A 19,874-nucleotide genomic window follows, 5' to 3' on the forward strand; every position below is an offset into this window, starting at 1 on the left:
TGCAACCTGCTGGTAGGTGAACAACTCAATTGGCACTCCCAAGAAACTGAAGGAGAATATGGACCTTTGTAGGCCAAATGTATTGCAATAACACCTTTTGCCCATCCAGTAACAAATGTGTAAAATGAGGAATCAATGGTCTTACATGCTAGTAAGAGCTAGTGAGAACTCATAGGACCTTACTGGAGAAGATGTGATTAGGTGATAGGAGTAGCTGTGACTTGATCTGTGCAAAACTTCCCTGACAATTGCTTCCAAGTTCAAAAATATCTCAAAATCTTAAGGGGCGATTTGAAGTGATTCCCAGAGAATTATGAACAGCTTTTCTTAAAATGGAAATTGAATGGACATTAATTATAAGCCAAATTCATAGTGTACTAACTATGAAAGACTATATCTGAAATAAAATACTAAATACCAGTTAAGGCCAGTAGATGAACACATATTGAGTGCTATTTCTGACAGTTAAGCTGCTCAAGGAATTGTCATCAGTAACAAAGAGACAGAGAAAACCAAACAACTGTTATGTCCCAGGCTTCAGACCTGTCTGTAGCTTGTTCTTTCACCTGAAGATCCGAATAAAGGAATCCAATGTTAAAGAGTTTAAGTGCTGAACTGCTGAACCCTTCACTGAATTTGTCCCAGCAGCTTTATTCTGAGCCACCACAGCAGAGTTGTCAGGCTGACCAATGCACTAATAAATGACAGGTTTTGCTGTACCCTGTAGCAAAGTGGCAGCAGAAGAACCCATCAGCAGAATGGGACCATCATCATCACCCTCATCCCCCACAATGAAAGTCTTGTGCCTTATACTTGTGGTTGATGTGCTGATGGGAAAGCAGCACATGAATATTGTTATTAATTTGGAAGAATCCCTCTGTAGTCTTCATGAGTCACTATAATTATTTTTTGTTTCTGTGGTTTTAGGATCTGAAACTTATTGAAAGCTTAACTTTCTGATGCAGCATGAATTTACCATGACACTTGTACTTACTTGCTATGCATTGTTATTTGCAGAGACAGCACTGGGTTTAGTTTGCATGGTTCACATGAAGTTGCACAAATTAAAAAAAAACTCTGCATAGGATGACATAACAGCTGATCATGGGAGCTACTCTTCAAAGTGACATTCTGCAAGCATCAGCTGCAGTTTCAGTCTTTCCTAAGTCCATCAGCAAGGGCTTGGTCACATTTGCAGGCTCAGATCTCCTACTCCATTGCTGTTATTTAGCACAAAACTTACTCATTAAAGACCTTGCACTCTTGCAAGCAAGTACACTCTGTTGTTACACATCCACAAATAATTTTCTCATGTGGTCTCTTGTTAATGGGGGGTTGGATTTTTCCCAGTATTTTGCAATAATTTGGCATAATTTAAAGAGAAGTGAAGTCAGCATGTTTGTTCACCATTTTAATAATTACCTCTTCCTCTCCTAACCTCACTGTGATACTCCTAGTTAGGCCTGCCCTTTCAGATCTGGAATGCTAATTGCATTTAAAAAGTAAGAGTACCCATTGACTGGTTTGACACAGAAATTTCTGTGTTTTCATGTGCAAATTCTTGTTGATAATGTTCTATACAGTGTTTCAGAGTGCTAACAATATCCATATAAAATAAAGTGAAACCAAACAGTCTTACTAGCAGACTCACCTGGAATCTCAGCCATGGGAGAGAAGGGTAAGGAAAGCAGCCTCTCTTGGATAAAATTGGCAGCACAACTTCTGTAGTCACTACTGTGGAAGCAGAAGAAATTCTGCAGATGCCACAAAAATATGAGGCCATATAGCAAGGACAGGAGAGAAAAAAGTTGGTCTGCCACCTTTAAAAGGATGATGTGAACACAATTAAACTAGTAACAGAAACCACATTTTCTTGTATAAAAGGAATAAAGCACTAGGATAAATGATCCCAGAAGGAAACCAATGGGATTCAATTAATTTGGTTCTTAATGTGCATTTAGAAGGAAACCAGAGATGAGACAAATTAATGCACAGAAGGGAACAGAGTGCTGGCTGGCTGCAGATAAGCAAGAAGCTGAAAAACATGTTGACACCATTATTTAATCTATGCATTAAATAATCTCTGCTCATTTATAGTCTACTCCAGTACTCCTGTGTCTAAACAGGTTATTAAAGTTCTATGGATGTTCACACAGACATTGTCCAGGGGGAAGCAGAAAAACTAGTAAAACTCCAGTGTTTTCCCAGAACATGATATTAAGGAACTGCTTTTGTGATTTTGAGGTAATTTTTGTGACTGAAAAACAGGAGGGAAGTTCCTTCCTACTTTAGGCTATAGCACAAAATACCTGGTTTTACAAATGATTCAATCCTTACTACATCATCCATGTACTGTTTAAATACATAGCAGTTCATAAAGGAATCTGCCATGAGAAGGGAAAATGTGGGTAATATTTCTTATGGAAATCAGCATAATCTGCTCAGGGCTGTGTTCCTTTTTCATTAGAAATGATGTATTGGTTTAGTCTGCTGTCAAAGTTGAACAATGGTAGAAACTGAAAAACATCTCCCAGCAAAAGCACAATTCCAAAGGGTAAAGGAGGTTATTTTTCACAGTGACGCTTTGTTCATAAAATAAACCTCCAGTGAGTAAATTACAACAGAATCTGTCCTATAGCTACTTTAATAATTCTGTTCTCTGACAGTTTCAGACAGCAGGAGGGAACCAAAAATGAGTAAGCCATGTCCACAAGACACTGATGGATAACCGCGTATTCCTGCTAGTTACTGGAAAAGCAATATCCAAAATAATAAACTCATGGTCATCCTTTTATCAGCCCTTTACCCCCTGTTACTCCTAAACTAGCTGATAAAAAAGCATCTGGTTTTGCAAGCCAGAGACCAAATAATCAGCCTGTTTTTAAACCAGGAGACTTTTTGAACAGTGGCTGAAAAGCACAATTCTGTCATGTTTGGTGATAATGTCTCCCATGTCAGAGGTTTATGTCCTGCTGTCGCTGTTCAGTAATAATACCTGAGATATTACTTTCTTCTACTGTGTTACTTCCATTAAAGAGTGACTTTGACCATTCACAGAGTGTGAGGAGTTTCTATTTTTTCCAGATGTTAGTTATTTCTTTCTAAAACATTTTTCTACTACCTACCAGCCCCTGCCTTCTGTTATGTAGATGTGCCTCATGTAGGATAACTAACCCAGTTCTGCTGAGAACAAGACTGCGTGGTTTGGATGTCTCACGTGCCTGCGTGTGTGACTGGAGTCAAGGGCGGAAGGACTGGTGGAGACTGCACTTTGGATTAGACACCTCTAAAAAAGGGGGGACATTAGATGAGCCAAAATTATACTTTAAAACACCTTGAAAGCCTGTGGGAGACCATTCACGTATTTTAGTCTCTTGTAGTCATCTTTGAGGTGAATCCCAAGAGTAGAGCTGGACCTTGTGGGCTACAGCTTTGGCCCATTTCTACACCTTTGTAGAAATAGTACCTGCTGTGCTATTTCTGTATTATTCTCCTCACTATGGATGCTCAGCTCACTTTCTAATGGGATTTGTAACAAATGAACAGTCTTCTTGAATGTTAATTAAGTTGTTTACATTATAGTTAATGAATAGTGAGGGCTGAGCCACCTGCTACTCTCCATCCTGACAAATCCTCTCTGGAGTACCTTTTGGTGATAGCTTTCCAGATAATCTTGAACAAGAGCACATATTCTACTCCTTATGAATCCTTTTACCTTTCTGGCATTATCTGAGCTCCAGTAGTGCATCAAACGATGTAATTAGCATCCCTCATCTGTGGTTTCTTTTCACAGCCTGTTTCCTACAACCTTACATTTGCTGTGCCAAATGCATTACTGAAGTCTAGACATATTGTACTTGCTGCTTAGAGGAAAATAAAAAGAAAACCAAGTATTCTCATGGCAGTAGAAATCTTGCTTGAGATATCAAATTCTTGTTTTGGTTTGTTTTCCTTTTTTATACAAGAGAGAAATGCCAACACAATAAAATTTCTTAAGCCCATGCACCCAGAGACTTACATTTTCAAAATTAATCCCAGGGGAAAGAAAAGAATGATAATTAAAAGTAACAATTTGAAAGTCAGCTGGGCACCTTAAGCTGAAATTCTGGTGCACCGTTAGGGGGCCATCTCAATATAAGTTCTTAAGAATTAAGGTTTTAGAAAGACTTAGAAGTTTTATTCAGCTGAGACAGACTTGCTCAGGGATAAGTAAGAATTCTTTGCAATTTTCTCATGGGTCCTGCAGGATCCTAGGAGCAATTTCTTACATTAGGAAATGCAGGTTCACTGCACTTTAGTGTCTGTCAGTGGGTGGTTAAGAAGCACAATGTGCACATTGTACCTAGGCTGTAATTAAAGAGGTATCAGCTATTTTTCAATATAGAAAGCTTTGTCTTCTGACTACAAGAATAAATAATCCATCACTCAGGAATGCTGGATAGTTATCATTTCAGGCCTATAAATCATACTTAGCTTGTTTTATAACCAATTTTACTGAAATGTTACTTCATAAAAAATCACAGTAGCAGCACCATGCATTGTATTATTTATTGCTATAAGGGGGAGCTGCAGAAGCATCCTCCTCATGGTTCAGCCATGTCCCCCTGTGGGACAGCAATAACTGCCCTGTTTTGAAGAACAGTTGACAGTATCAAAAGGCATTTCTGTATTAATTTGAAAAGTGGACATTCTGTGCTTGCTATAAGGCAACAGGCGATGCAAAGCGTTCAAAGGATTACTTAAAGCATGCATTGACAGCACTGTGTATTGTTTTAAACAGCTTTTACCTTGATTTTTTAATACAGTGACACAGATCAGTAGTCAAGGTGTCTTTGCACATGATTTGTGTAAGCAGTAACAGTGACTTACAATTCTGTATAAAGCTGTCTATACAAACAGGAGTCCCCTTGCACAAGCTCTGCTGAAGCTGGTCTGAAGCTCCCACAATCTCTTTCCTCAATCAAGAACAAGAACAAATCTCTCAGAAGGTTGAGAGATTCCTGAGAAGGTTCCTGTGGGCTTCTGTAAAGCAGCAAGATGAAAATCAAAGGGGAGAATGCAGAGCACAACATGAAGGTAGGAACACACAAATTCAGAGAGTAAGAAGAAAAGGCCCCTTAGGCAGCAGTGGTAATTCACAGCTGAATGTAAATAGTGTCATATCACAAAGAAAGCAAACATCATACTGGGACACACATGCAGAAATATAGCCTGAAATATATATGAAACAATTCTTCTGTTCTACTCAGTATTGCCAGAAGTATCAGCTGAACTACAATGTCCCCTTAAGGTACCACAGTTGAAGAAAGAAGTGGTATAGCTAGAAATTGTTCAGGCAAAAGCATTGAGAATGATCAAAGCTTAAAAAAGAAAATGTTCCCACACCTACCTACCTATTAAGGAGATAATAGCCATACAGCAGCACTGCCAAGGATGAAAGGGATATGGCCACAAATGGGAATCAGCTGAAGGAAACAGAAATAAATAATTCTTTATCTGTACAAATTTCTCCCTTTCTGGATATACTAAACAATATAACTCACTGAGAGCATTTAGCAAAAGAGAAAACAAAGCACAAGACTCCCAGCACTGAAATTAACGTATCTCTTCCATCCCATCTGTAGCCAATACCTAATTTTACCCTTTCTCAGGATGTGCGTGTTTGCATTCCTAGCTTCCTCATTCATTATTTTAGAAAAGAATAACACCTTTCCTACTCTTTTCCAAATAAAATTTACTGTCCTTGTTTCCCAATGATTCAAAGAAATACTGGAGCCTCCTAATTTGGAAGAAAAATGCAAAACATTAATGCTATCATCTTTCTTAGTGGAAAAAATAGTGCTACCATGCTGGAAAACTGGTAGTGAACTGGCCTAGCAAATTTCCACCTTGATGGCCAGTTTCACCCTAATTTGGGGAGAAAAAAAAAGTTAAGTGTGTGCAAAGCAGGCGTTCAACAGACAGATCCTGAGCTACCAGTCAGCATGTACAGACTTCCCAATATTGAAATAGTCCTCCCACTCCAAGTGTAACCTGAAAACAAGGATCCAATACCGCTTTCATCAGAAAGCAGAGCAAAGAGCTATCTAATGTAGTCAGAATCAAAAAGTGAATTCTTGGACTGAATCTCCAGGTGTGTGCATCAATGCCTATGTCTACCCAAGCAAGTGATTTATTTCATGCACATGCTGTGATCTGCAAGGAAAACAAACATATGCAAGGGGACAGGGAGAGTCCTATACTCCAAATACCCAGATCCAAGACAGTGACATTTCACTGGACAGGTGGGCTCTCAGCTGAGTGTCCCAGTTTGGAGCAGTCATCTGAGCAGAGCAGCATTCCTACTGTGTGACTGTTCCAATTCAGACCATGCACGCTAAGGCAGCTAGGATCACATGGCCAGGAAGCAAAGCAACATCTACTAAAAGAAAACCTGTTTTGAGATCTCTGACACCAGCCTCAGTGGCTGAGCAGAGTTACATCTGCTCACCAGCAAAACATGGGTGTGCAGGGCAGAAAGTGATGTGGCAGCTGAAGTGATGTGAGCACAAGGAAGGATCCATTTGAGGAAAGCAGTGGTTTAAGGAGTCCCTCCAAAGGCACTACAGGAGGCAGAAAACCATAAGTGTAGAAGAAGAATGAAGTCACATGAACAACTGATGGGATAGGAAATCTGGCCATAACATTAAGTCAGTAAAACCTATATTGCCTGGACCTTCTTGATTTCTAGCTCTGGATCATGTTTTTTTCCTCAAAGTTTTCATTACAAAAAGAAAAGACCTGGTCATCTGGCTTTACTTTTGACCCTACTTGCAGGGTATTCCAGACTGCACAGCTGGTTGCAGCCTTAAACCTGGAGATAGGATGTGAGTGGGTGAGTCACATTAAAATTGTTCTCTTTCTTTTCTGACTCACTGCAGTTTTGTATTTCAAAATTTGAAGTCGCTTTTGCACTGTCAGCCAGTTTAAATAATGTAGCAAACTCTTTAGCTCCAATGCTCTCACTCATTTTCCACAGAAGCTTAGGTGATACTGAAGATCTACCCGGAGACTTTTTACTGACTTTTACTATTTGCCACTGTGTTCAGATGACCTGAACAATGTCTTCCTTTTAAATTCAATGACACATTAACAACACATATGAAACGTAAGACTTTTGAAGATCTTGGCCTTAACATCTGACGGTAATAAGGATGTGAACAAATACTTACGTACACACACGTCAGTAAATTCTCAGCTGTAATTTAGAGAGCTTGTTTTGGTAGAAATCTTGAAATGCTACCTTTGTAATTTTTTTTACTCTATTTTCCACAATTCTATTAAGACAGAATGATCAAGAGCAAGACTCCCAGCAATACCCAAAGGAAAGTGAAACGCAGGCCTGAAAAAGGGCATAAGAAGGGATTTCAGCTTATTTTCATTAGCTAAAAAACATTTCTGTGACAACTGTTTACCAGTGAGAGGCCTCCTGTATAACTTTCTGGTTTCCAGTAACTAACAGGGCCTAAGTTGCTTCCTAAGGTATTTGACGTACATCCATATGAGACTTTGCCTTTCTTGGCAATGTCCTGCATAGCAGGTAGGTAATGAGAGAAGCATTTCAATGACTCAGAGCAGGGGATGATGCCTCCATAACCAACAGAGAGTCAGGCATGAAGCAATCTTCATGTGGGAAAAATCTGAACCACTGATTCAGGGGTTGCTAATTGGGGATGTGAGACTCAGAGGGGCCTAACACTATCATTTTCTTCATTCTTGTGTTGTGGACTCATAATAATAGGTTAATTATGGTTTTAATTTTGGAAATAGAGATCATTGTTCTTCAACACACAGGCCAGACATATAATGATTTCTTTGTTGCAAGTCTGGCAGAACATAATGCTTCTTGTTTATAACAGCAACTGGACAATTTATTTGCATGCAGGAGGTAGTTTGTTCCACTGGATACCCTTTAGCCTTTACTTTTCCATTGTTCAGAAATAATACAGTGCACTACAATTACAATTATACAATGACCCTTCAATTATTGGGTAAACAAATTTAATCAACCAAGAGCATGGCTCATACATAACTGCAATCACCTGTAAAGTTATGGATACTGACAGACAACGATACTGCCTTTGACTGCGTCATGAGAAATGACATAAATATGCTCAGCTATCTATGAGACTACCATTGTAAAAGAATATTATGGTAATTATTCTATTATGGCATTACTCCATCTTGCTACTCACAGATGGGCAATGGAAAGATGAAAACTTTGGTGCCCCTTGAATACGTTGTCTCTTTGCTGCCATCACACAGTGGGAATTTCTACGTACGTCTCATTTTAAAAAGAACACAAGTGCAAGCTCTTGGGATCCAATTCTTCATCATCTGCCATCAGGACACAAAAGCCTTTGCAGCTCTGACCAGTGCAACAGCCTCTCTTTTGCTCACAGCTGCCCTTAAAACCCTTGGCTTCTACCAACACATGGATGCTTGGGTACAGGAAAGAGTGATCCCCAGCAAGAAAGAGCAGCTTTTGGTGAAGGAGTCAGTGACCTGCTGGAGCATAAATCATTGGCCAAATCAGCCTCTCTCACCTCTCTGTTTCAGGGCTGAGGCAAAGGACAAGGTTCACACTGAGATTACCATGCCAAATTTTCACTGTTTCCGTGGAGGTGTCTGCACAGACAAGATGTCTAAAATCCTGTTTTTGTCAACATTAAATTGGTGAACAGAGTAGTGGAGGCTGGAGGGTAATGCAGTTGTCCAAAGGTAGGTGCCCAGGGCGATTTTACATTCCCTATCAAGCTTGTGCTGACTTCCAAACACAATGCCAAAAAGGGCACATCTCCTGTAAAGCTTGTGTCATATCTGAAATGAAGCATGGCTGTCACCTGCCTTTTAAGTCACTTTGGGGCAAACTGAGTTGATCCAGTGGCTCTTCTGACTCTACATCCCAGGAGCTCAGTGCAGCTTCCTGAACAGCTCATGGATTGCCATCTGAGATGCTCTGGGACAGCCTGCCTGGAGTTCAGATACCACTGCAGACCTGCGTGTCCCAAAGGTACTGTGTTAGTTGTACCAGCCCCCAGTGGGTTTCTCAGAAATTCTACAGCATCTCACAAGGCCCAAGACACATGCACATAGACACCTGAAGCCTACATACACTTCCACAAATTTAAACGTGTGGCACAGCTATAGACACTTAGAGAGGCTGAAGTGTATTAAATACTCATATTGAATCTCCCAATGTGACCCAGATTTGACCTGCTCCTTTTGGATGAAAAGTTTATATAAAGACAGTTACGGGCACTCAACTAAGAGCATCAGCTCTTAAGCTGTCATAACCGGACCATTTGTCTATTCTAAACAAAGTTAACAATTTTAAATGAGTTTAAAATATGAGTCCTCTGTTCTTTGCCCTTTTCAGTCTACTATCACCCCAAGGCGCCTCTCCAGTATGGGCTTTCATTTTTTTCCTGAGAGATCTTGACTGCTACTGCATTTTAGCTGGGTGATCAGTCAAAGAATGTTCCTTTATAAGTTCTTGTTCCATGTAAAGCTGTAAGTTTTCTCCCAGTCTTATTTTAGTTACAAGAGCTTTCTATCCCATTGTTGGAGATAATGAAAAAACAATGCCACAGAATCTGGGCTCCTGAAGAAGATTCAGCAGCTCTTCAGCTAACCGAAGACAAACAATGATAGATACTATGGGCCTCACTCAAGAATGAAGCCTGATAAAATCAGAGACTAGAACTATGGAATGAGTAATCATACCACTGCTAATCTTTTCAGCAGAAATATCCAGCTTCTGCACATACTCAGCAATCACTAACTGTCCACCACATCTATCCAGATACCCTAAGTCCTGAATATTCCTCTGCAGATCTTGAAAAGCCTTCTGCTTCTCCTGTAGTGTTCTGTAATTTATCCCTCCTGCTGTTATTTTACAGCAAACTAGAAAATTAGGTGAGAGTAATGAGGTGTAGTAAGCTAGATGGTGCAAATAATCGCTCCATCAACATAATTAGTTGATATCACATCAAGCTGAACCAAAACCACCAGCACTAATTAACCTGAACCTACACAGAATATCTACTTTGCTGGGCCTAAGCATCACAGAAATTTGCCACACAACACAAAGCACAATGTATCATCAACTGCATATGTGAAGATGTATACAACTGCACACCTTCGTTAAAAACACATAGATCCCTTTCACACCATGGAAACTCAAATGGAAGTACAGAATCAATCATCTCCATTCAAACCAAGCATTATGCATCATGTAAAATGTACAGCCACATCTTTAAAATCTATAGCCTTGCAGAGTCTTTAATAAGAATCACAATTAAGTTCATTCATTCATTCATTCATTCATTCATTCATACCTGGTCACCTTTTCTAGCCTTACTTCTCACTCTTTAAGCCATTACATTATGCTTCAATTTTGCTTCACTATCCAGCTGTGTTGGAATCTTGGATGAAATCATACAAGTGAGTCTGTGGATGGTGTAAACCAGTGTCACTTCACTGGAACTCAAGGAGTTAGTTACATCCTCTTACAACAGCAGTGAATTTAAGCCAGGATCAGTGGAATAACATACTTCCAGCATCCTGGTAAAAATGAGTAATGGGAGCAGCCTTGAGGCCCCAGGTAAATAGATGCCATAAATTCAGCCCTCATATAAATCCAGGAATTTATGCAATCTGAAGATACAAACTACTCATCTTGCTGATCACATACTTGTGTACTTTAAAAGCTACACATTAATCATTGCTGATGTGAGTAGCTGACACTTTGCTAACTCCACAGAATGGCACTGAGCTCTGCTGGCTGTGAGAGAGTTCCTTTGACATTAGGCAATACACAACTAAAGGCAGTGGTGCTCAGTGGTGCCACAAAATGGAGAAATGCAAAAGTGAGATTTTTCCGAGCTCGTTTCAGAGTTACTGGAAATGGTGTAGCCATTTTCTTTACCTGAGTTTTAAAAAGCCTAATACAAATTTCCTGAAGAGAGAACAGCAGTGAAAGAAGTGATTATCATACAACCGAATGACTTAACTGAAATCAGTGAAAATAATTCTAGAGTTAAGTGCTACTCAGCAAGAAAAATGGCCAGAATGGAGCCCTAAGTGGCATCCCACCCAAAACCAGAGTGATGGAACTGAGACTCCTCATCTTTTTCTAATATGAAGCCCTCATGAGCTTTTATCAGCACTGCTGGAAGCCAATAAGCAAGAACATCTTACTCCATTGCTTTTCCCTCCACTGCTTCTCAATGCCCTCCATAATTAGAACACATCTAGAAATGCAGGTCATGTGAAGACTTCAAATGAAATAACAAAATGCCTGCTCTACTTACCTTAGCCCTTTAACAGAATACATACTCTTGAAAATTAATGATGCATTAATACATCAGAAGCTTTTCATGATTATAAAACATACCTAAACCACAAACAAACTCCAAGCTAACATTACAGATGTACCAAGAGACCTAATTCACACAACAAGAAGCCCTGGAACAGCACTTTTTAAAATTCCAGTGAGATCAGTAATTATGCACCGGTGCACACAAAGGCTCATGTGAGTCATCCCCAGGGAAGCTTCACCACGAGCTGAAGAAATTAATTTAATCTTGAGACCCTATCAACCAAACTAAAGAGAAGAAAAAATGCATCAAAGAAAACCCAAGTAGATATAAATGCAAACATACATAATAGAGACAATAATTTATTGTATGCACAATAAATAATACATAACTGCAGATTGAAAACAGCTGCTTTAACCAGAGAGCTGCCTACTGATACTTAAGGACCTGGAGAGGATTTTGGGATCAGCAGAATACTACCACTTTGTAGTTTCCATCTTCAAAGGACTATATCTAATGAATTCTGATAAGATCCCAGTGAAACAGGTCAGTATTATAGTTCATTTCATAGATAGTTAAAATGATCACTGATCTGGCAAATTTGGGATCCCAAAAGTACTGTGATTGTTTTGTGAACTTTTCTTTCATGCCTTCCATTTTCCTTTACTTGCTCTCTTCACTTGGGTTGAGAGAGAGAATATAGTATTGCTGCAGCTAATTTTTGTCATCCTATGAAACCCACAGAACTGATATGAACTCAATCAGAAAAGCTAGGACTATTAGAGCAAACAGAATGAGCAGGAAATGGCTGAAGTTGAGGGATTAAGCATACAGAAGGAAAGGGCTTTGCACTCTAGGCTGCAGAAAGTGCACCCCTTCTCTTTTGAGATTACAAGTCATTTATCTTCTCTTGGAGCACCTCTTTCTGATAAATGGTGCTATCAGGGCAGACTGCTCATGCCATTTCTAAACCAGTCTGGCAGCAAATTAAACCAGGATGTAAATTTGTCACTCTCAGCCCCTCAGAGAAGATCTACAGAGGGGTTAATTACACTGTCATGTTTTCAAACTATTCCCTTCCATAGGAGAAGGCATAAAACTTTCCACACGCACCCTAGGCCAACCCAAGTGGGTTGCAGGTAGCAGGCAGTTAAACACACACTGATATTCACTTGGGCTGTCTATCCTGATGGATCTAATGAAACTACTTGCAAAATGTAAGGTGTGTAAGTACTGGCTTGGGGGCTATGTGAGTTATCAGAATTATTAAATTTTTACTGTATCATTTATTTTGCAAGCTATGCTGAACATCTCTTTATCAGCATATGGACGCTATTGTCCCTTACTGAATTTGTTAATTAAACTCTTAAGATATAACAGGCAGTACAGCATTACTGATTAATGCATGCATCAAATCCTCAATGAACTCCTATCATCTCAAAGTTTCATGCCACTAAGAAATTTCTGTGCAATGCTGCCATACTGTCTCAGAACACTTTATTAGACAGATGCAAAAGCAAGTGATAGTGTTTCTTCCATATCACCCATGCATTAAGGTAATAATGCAAATAATATTACAGACAGAAGAAACACTACTGTCTCGCTCTGTGTGGCTCCTAGACGTGACAATCATCAAAACTGCAATTAGAATAATTATTTAAGCACTGATTGAAATTACTTTCCTTCCAAGATTTTACCATAACAACTCCATCTTCTTTTTGTTCTTTCTGGAGAAAAGTCTGGTGAAGCCATAGAAAGACACTCTCTCCTCGTTCGCTGCCTTGGTGCAGTGCTGGGGGATGACACATCACACACCACGGCTCTGTTCCTCACTCCCTTCCCTCCTGAGGAACCTGCCACACACTGCAGAGAAGACCAAGGGGAGCAAGGGCCCAGCAGGGTCAGGCTGCGAAGAACAGAGCCCTGCATTCTGAGTCCTTCTCCACAGCATTTCCTGCTGCTGGGGAATCTGGTGACACTGTGAGACATGGTTATGAAACTTTCAGATGATACTGCCCACCATAATGGGTCTCTCATGCAGAAAGTCACAGAGTCTAAGCATACGAGAGACCAAGGGAATGCAAAAAGCACAAGCTACCAAACAGCAAAGGAGCTGGACACCTTTTTCTTCTGAAAACTGGACATCTTTTTTTTTCTAAAAAGCACTAAGAAATTTTTGGGTCCTATGGAACAGGAGAAATAAGATTTAACTGTGGAACTGTCTCTATAAATTTTACTTATGACACCCTTTTCACACAACTAAAGCCCAGAAGACAGTCATCAAGGAAAGTTTTAATTTTGAACTGGTAGTTTTCAAACTACAATGTCATGGACTACTACAGCAACTACATGGAAACAGATCCATTTAAGCTGCTGAACTGTTAATCCAAATGGAACAGCATAAAATGTTCTTGGTTCTTTTATAAAATTCTAGCAAACATTTTATACTAGCATATTTTTTAATATATATAAAATTACTATAGGAGATGCTGTTTTGACTGTGATAATGTAGCATTCAAAAATATTACCTGAGAAAATAAAAATATGCCCTCTAGTGTAAAAGTAGGTCCTTGCATGGAAACTATATGGTAGCTCATATTGTTATAACCAAAATTACAAACCTAAACTTCCATTGGTTCTGCTTGCATATGGACTTTTACACCTACTGAGCATTCACCAGCTGCTAGTTCAGAGGGTCTGATCCACAATGTTTGAGGACTTTGTTAACTTTACAATAAAGTGTGGGTGTCTTCAAGTATTTTAATGTAGAGTTCCCCTTTTCAAGAATGTAATTCTGAGTTTGAGGCCTAAGTACTGTGCAGTTTCCCAGAAAACATGAGCACCGAATCACTCAGTAAGTTTTGCCATAGCCTACAACAGAGCCAGGGGTTTTGTTCAACAAGGAGCAGTTGGTGTCAGGAATAGCTTTGCAGGCATTCCTTCTGTAAGCAAGGAGTCTGGTCAGTGCAACATCTGGATCAGGAGAGACAGCAGTACCTATACTATATCCATTTTTTTTTAAGAGCTCAGCTTCCTCACAGTAACCATATACCATCTAGTGATACAAAAGGAAATTGCAATTGCTCATTCACTTTTTAAAAATTAAAGATGAAGATGACAACATTTTTTAATAGTTTGCTTTCCTTTCACTAAAATAAAATATAGTATGAGTGCACTACCTCTTCCTTGTGATTAACAGTTTTTCCATATATCAAGAATCTTGTGACTCGAGCTAGTTTTCAGGATTTCATTCCTGAAGGTGTATGATTCTGCAAGAATTTCAGTTTCAATAAAGTTAAAACAAAGCCTGCCTTATACCTACAGATGAATATTATATGTGCAGTTATATATAAGGTACTGTTAAGTCCTACAGATGTAAAACTTGGGGCAAATTAAAACAAACAAACAAACAAAAAAACAAACAAACAAAAAAAAAAAAAAAAACAAACCACAAAACCACAAAACCAAAAAACCCCAAATCTAGCCTTGTAAATTTTGTCAGCTTCATGATTTTGAAGGTACCAACATACTTTTCTTTTTAATGAGTCTAGTTGCTCCCCTGCTTGATAGGGAAAAAATCGAAGAGAATGGGATTCAAGTGATGATGAGACTAAGGCACAACATTTGCTTTTGGGGAAAGAAGGCTTTAATCCTGCAAACTCACTGCCTGGAAAACTAAAAGATTTAAACACACTGTATTGCAATGCAATAACTGTTTTGTGGTGGGATCTTTCTGCTTGTCTGCATTACCATATGGATGACTTCAATTCCACAGCAACATATACTGTGATATGATTTTGACAGCTGGGATAATGGAAAAAGTCAATGTTTACTTATTGGCAGAAGAAAATGTTACCTTGCCTGCCAACTGGGGCAATAAAATAAATTTGTTTTGTATGCTGTGTGGAATTTTTTAATGCCACTAAATGAAAACAAAAGAATCAGGATCTCTCCTTGGGAGTTCACAGACAGAACGGGTACAGATACAGCAAAAGTAACAGATTGAGAGAACTGAGAAAAAGAACTCACCCTGAGCTCCTCTTCTCCCACTCCTCCTCCTCAGCATCATTCAGCTTCCTGTTTTTAAAGCAAAATGGGATTGTTCTCATGACTAACCAGCACAATCCTTCCAAAACTGTTAAATAACAGCAATTTTGGCAGAAGTTACTACATATCTAGATTATGTAAGCAAAATACAGATATTCCATGAGGTACAGTAGTTGCATTTCCATACACCAATTCAGCCTTTAACTGACACTTTGTTCTGGATCTGCAAATAGCAACTGTACATCAGTTTAGCTACAGTGCAGCAGGACTGTAAATGCAGATTGCTGAAACAGGCATAAACCTCAGCAGTTTCTAGAGAGTCAAAATGAAAAAAACACTTGCAAACCCAAAGGGGCTTTGGATTTCCATCAACCAGCTTACATTTCATGCATCATTGGCACAACTGCAATCGCATTTCAAGAGAGTTCAAGTGAATGCCATTTTGTCTCACTGACACCATCTTAAAACTTGAACACAAGGGATAAGCTTGTGTCTTGGACTGTGAAAAACTATAAATATCATTTGTAAGAAGAAATAATCCTGGAAAAACTGTTTATCTTAGTCTTTGATGACAATATGACATTTATTACTTCAATGAAAATGGCACTGCAACATGGGAATCTCCTGCTTTAGGACAGCTTAGAGGAAAAGGAATGCAGGGAGTGATAAGCAACAGGGGGTTCATAAAGGAATGTACCACTCAAGCAAAATCAAGATTTGTCTTTAATACAGTCACACATTGTAACTCGATTCTCAACCCCTCTGTGGCCCCTTGCAAGGAAAAGACAAGTGCAGTGCACTGCCAACTTTACACCTTCTCTGGACTTTACAGAGGGTTTGCTGAAGGTGCAGGAGAGTGGAATTGGCAAGATACCACACATCATCCACTCTTCTGCTGATAGTGTTGACTTACAGCAGTTTTGATGTTCTCCACACCAACTTCCCAAACTGCTTTGTTATAAACTGACTCAAAACCACAGCAGAAGGAAACTGCTTTTCTCCCCTCTCATCTCAGCTGCAGCAAGGATTGAGCTCTTGAGGAATATAAGACATTGGCACATCTGCAAAGGTTTACATAGTATCATAGAGATTTGAAGAAGCAGAAAAAAATGTTTCACATATGGATTAATAGTTCTCCATCATCACAGTAAAATATTGATGGTGGGACTGTAGACACTTAGCAGATAAAGTGGTGGGTTTTTTTCAAAGTGATGACATTGCAGACCACAATAAAAATACACAAGGAGAAACATAGCAGACAACAGAAATGTGAAGCAAATAGATGTAGAAAAGGTACAATTGAGGAGATTTCAACTGTAACAGACAGGTACAAAGTAATAGGCATAAAGAAAGCAATCAGTGGAAAGAATAGGTTGTGTCCCTGCCAAAAACAGAAACACACAAAAAAAAGATGTTTAAATAGTACCTGTTCTGACCGAAATAGGAGCTGGTAACATAGATTGATAACCATGTAGGGAACATTTTAGAAGATGTATTACTAGAGCTGATCCCCTTATTGCAGTCTTTTCAACTAGATACCTCTCCATGCTCCTTATTCCTTTAGTCTAGTAAGGTGCAATGCAGGTTACTAACTTTGGCACTGTGATATTCCTTTGATTGCCATCCTTGCTCCATAACTAATGGAGTGTAAAATAAAACCTTTCATTCACAAGCACATTTTCTCAGTTCATCTGCAGCTGCAGTGAAACTCACAAGCCTATCCATACACAGCCACATACTTCTTTTTTACTAAGTACAGTCTTCCCAAGGTGTTGCCTTTCTTACAAAGCTGCATGCAGTCAGAGTAGCTTTGCCTGAACTCTTTAGATCCCTTCAGAGTACAAGCCTGCTTTCTTTTTTTAGGTCATATTCTAACAGAAACTGACAGGAATTTGGCCTCAATAGCTTCCACAGGATCAAGGTCTGGTTCAGTAAAGGATTAAGGCTATTGTTGCTGAGCACACACTGCCAGTAAGAGACCTTTCCTTTTCCCTAACCTCTATTCTTTGACTCAGCCTCACACAGAACTATCTAAATAGAACACAGGTTACCGCATAAATGCTTGTCCTTGGATGCAAACATGTCACATTTGTTAAAACCAGTGCAAATTTTGGGTAAGCTTTTTTGAACTTCTAGAAAATAAGAAGTAATTTAACAAAATGCATTTCTATGTAGGTACACAGTTTGTGCTAATTGGGAGTGGGGCTGCAGCCGAGCCTGATCCTCAATGGGCTACAAGTGCAAAAAGCAGGGGAACAGTATTGAAGGTAATGAGCCATGGAGTGGTGAGGTGTGCTGGCCAGTCACCAAAGGGAACAGAAAGCACACAGGTGCAATGCATGAACAATGAGGGGTATAAAAGGCTGGGCTAAAGAACAAGGAGGGCAGACACTTGCAGCCTTCTGAGGTGATGCAGTGTTATGTTGTATGGGTAGACACTTGAAGCTGTCTGATGTGGTATGGTGCTAGTCTATATGGGTGAATGTTAAAATCTTCTGCAATTGTATGGTGATACTATGTACTGTGGCTGTCTCAACTGCAACGTTTCTTTTGGTATTCCTGGTTATACCTATAATTTAGTATTTTTAGTATTTTGTTATCTATGTTTTCTGATGCTTGTGATTGGCACAGGTTTAAAAATCAAAAAGAGCAACCAAACAGTGGCTTTAGTTTTAACAAGCCCTTGGGTAGACAGTTTGCATCTTGGAGCATTTAGTTTTCCATTTAGGTGCAATGAGTACGTGGACACGCAGTCCCTCTCCCCATCTAAATACCATTCCAGCTTAAATGATGAGTGGATTGTTTCCCATTCTGCTTTATGAAAATATTAATACAGCAGGCTTCTCAATTGACAACAGCAGGTGGTATAGGTCTCCTCCCTGCACCTCATCTACAGGGGCAGCTCAGTTTTGGAATAGTCTGACCTCTTGCAGTTACATCTGGCTCTTGCTGTGGTCCATCTCCACCTATGGGTGACTGCCAAAGCAGCCAAATGTCTGCAGCAGCCCAAGCATCATGGCTGGGCAATGCACAGAAGCATGAGACACATGCTTGACTGTCAAGCCACCTAAATTTTCAGGCAAAAAATGAGCTGCAGTTTCCCTGAGCTGCAGAATATGCTTGTGGAAAGGCCAGCAACTGTTCATACCTCCTGCTGAATCCACTGTCTGGCCTCAGCGGTGTGAACAAGGGCTGTGCAAGTTCATATCCCCCAGCACTGCCACCAGGGACTTGAACAATGAATCCCAAAGGAAGCGTGCCTGCCTACTTTTCTGGTCAGAAAGCTCCAGAATACACACACTGAGGCTCCCACCACTTCCAGACCTTTCATCTCTGGTGTATTTGGTTTGTGTGGCAAGGTTTTGGTAGTGGCAGGGTCTTGGGGAGGGGGCTACAGTGAGGAAACCCCCAGAAGGATGCCCTGTGTCTGACAGAGCCAGTGCCAGACAGCTCCAAGATGGACCCACTGCTGGCCAAGGCTCAGCCTATCAGTGACAGGGGTAGTGCCTGTGGGATAACAGATTACAAAAGGGGAAAAAGTCTGCACAACAACATCTTCAGTTGAAGAGTGGAATGGGAGTGAGAGCAACAACTCTGCAGATCCCAAGACCAATGAAGAAGGTGGAGGAGGTGCTGCAGGCACTGGAGCAGAGATCCCCCCGCAGCCCCTGGCGCAGACCATGGTGAGGCAGCTGTGCCCCTGCAGCCAGGGAGGTCCATGGGGAGCAGAGATCCACCACAGCCCGTGGAGGACCCCAGGGCAGAGCAGGTGGGTGCCCAAAGGAGGCTGTGACCCTGTGGGAAGCCTGTGCTGGAGCAGGCTCCTGTGAGGATCTGTGGATCCATGGGGAGAGGAGCCCACAACAGAGCAGGTTGGCTGGCAGGACTTATGACCCTGAGGGGGCACCCTCTGGAGCAGGCTGTTCCTGGAAGATTGCATCCCAAAAATCATGAGTGGGAAGGCAAAAATCAGCCTGAAAAGCAAGGAAGGCAAGGACAGTGTTTTTAGATTTAGGTTTATTTCTTAAGATCCTACTCTGATTTGACTGGTATTAAATTCATTTCCCCACGTCAAGATTCTTTTGCCCATGACGGCAATTCGTGAGTGATCTCGTCCTGTCCTGATCTCGACCCACGAGCCTCTCGTTGTATTGTCCCTCCCCTGCCAAGCTGCGGAGGGCAGTGCCAGGGCGGCTTTAGAGGGCACCTGGAGTCCAGCCACGGTCAGTCCTAGGCAGGGGGTCCGGGAAATGGACCCCATGTGTGGAGGCGGGGCCTTCCCGGGCGCCTAGCAGCTTCCCCCGCAGGGCACCCGCCGGGGCCGCAGCTGCCGGGCCCTTCCACTTCCCCTCAGCCCGGGTGCGGCCCGAGCCGCGCGGGGCCGCCATGACAGCGCCATGGCAGCGCCGCGGGGCCGGGCCGAAGAGTCCCCGCGGCATCACGCGCGCGGCCCCGCCCCTGGCCCCG

The sequence above is a fragment of the Onychostruthus taczanowskii genome, unplaced genomic scaffold (assembly GCF_017590055.1).
Source record: "Onychostruthus taczanowskii isolate IOZ18803 unplaced genomic scaffold, ASM1759005v1 scaffold8, whole genome shotgun sequence".
NCBI lineage: Eukaryota > Metazoa > Chordata > Aves > Passeriformes > Passeridae > Onychostruthus > Onychostruthus taczanowskii.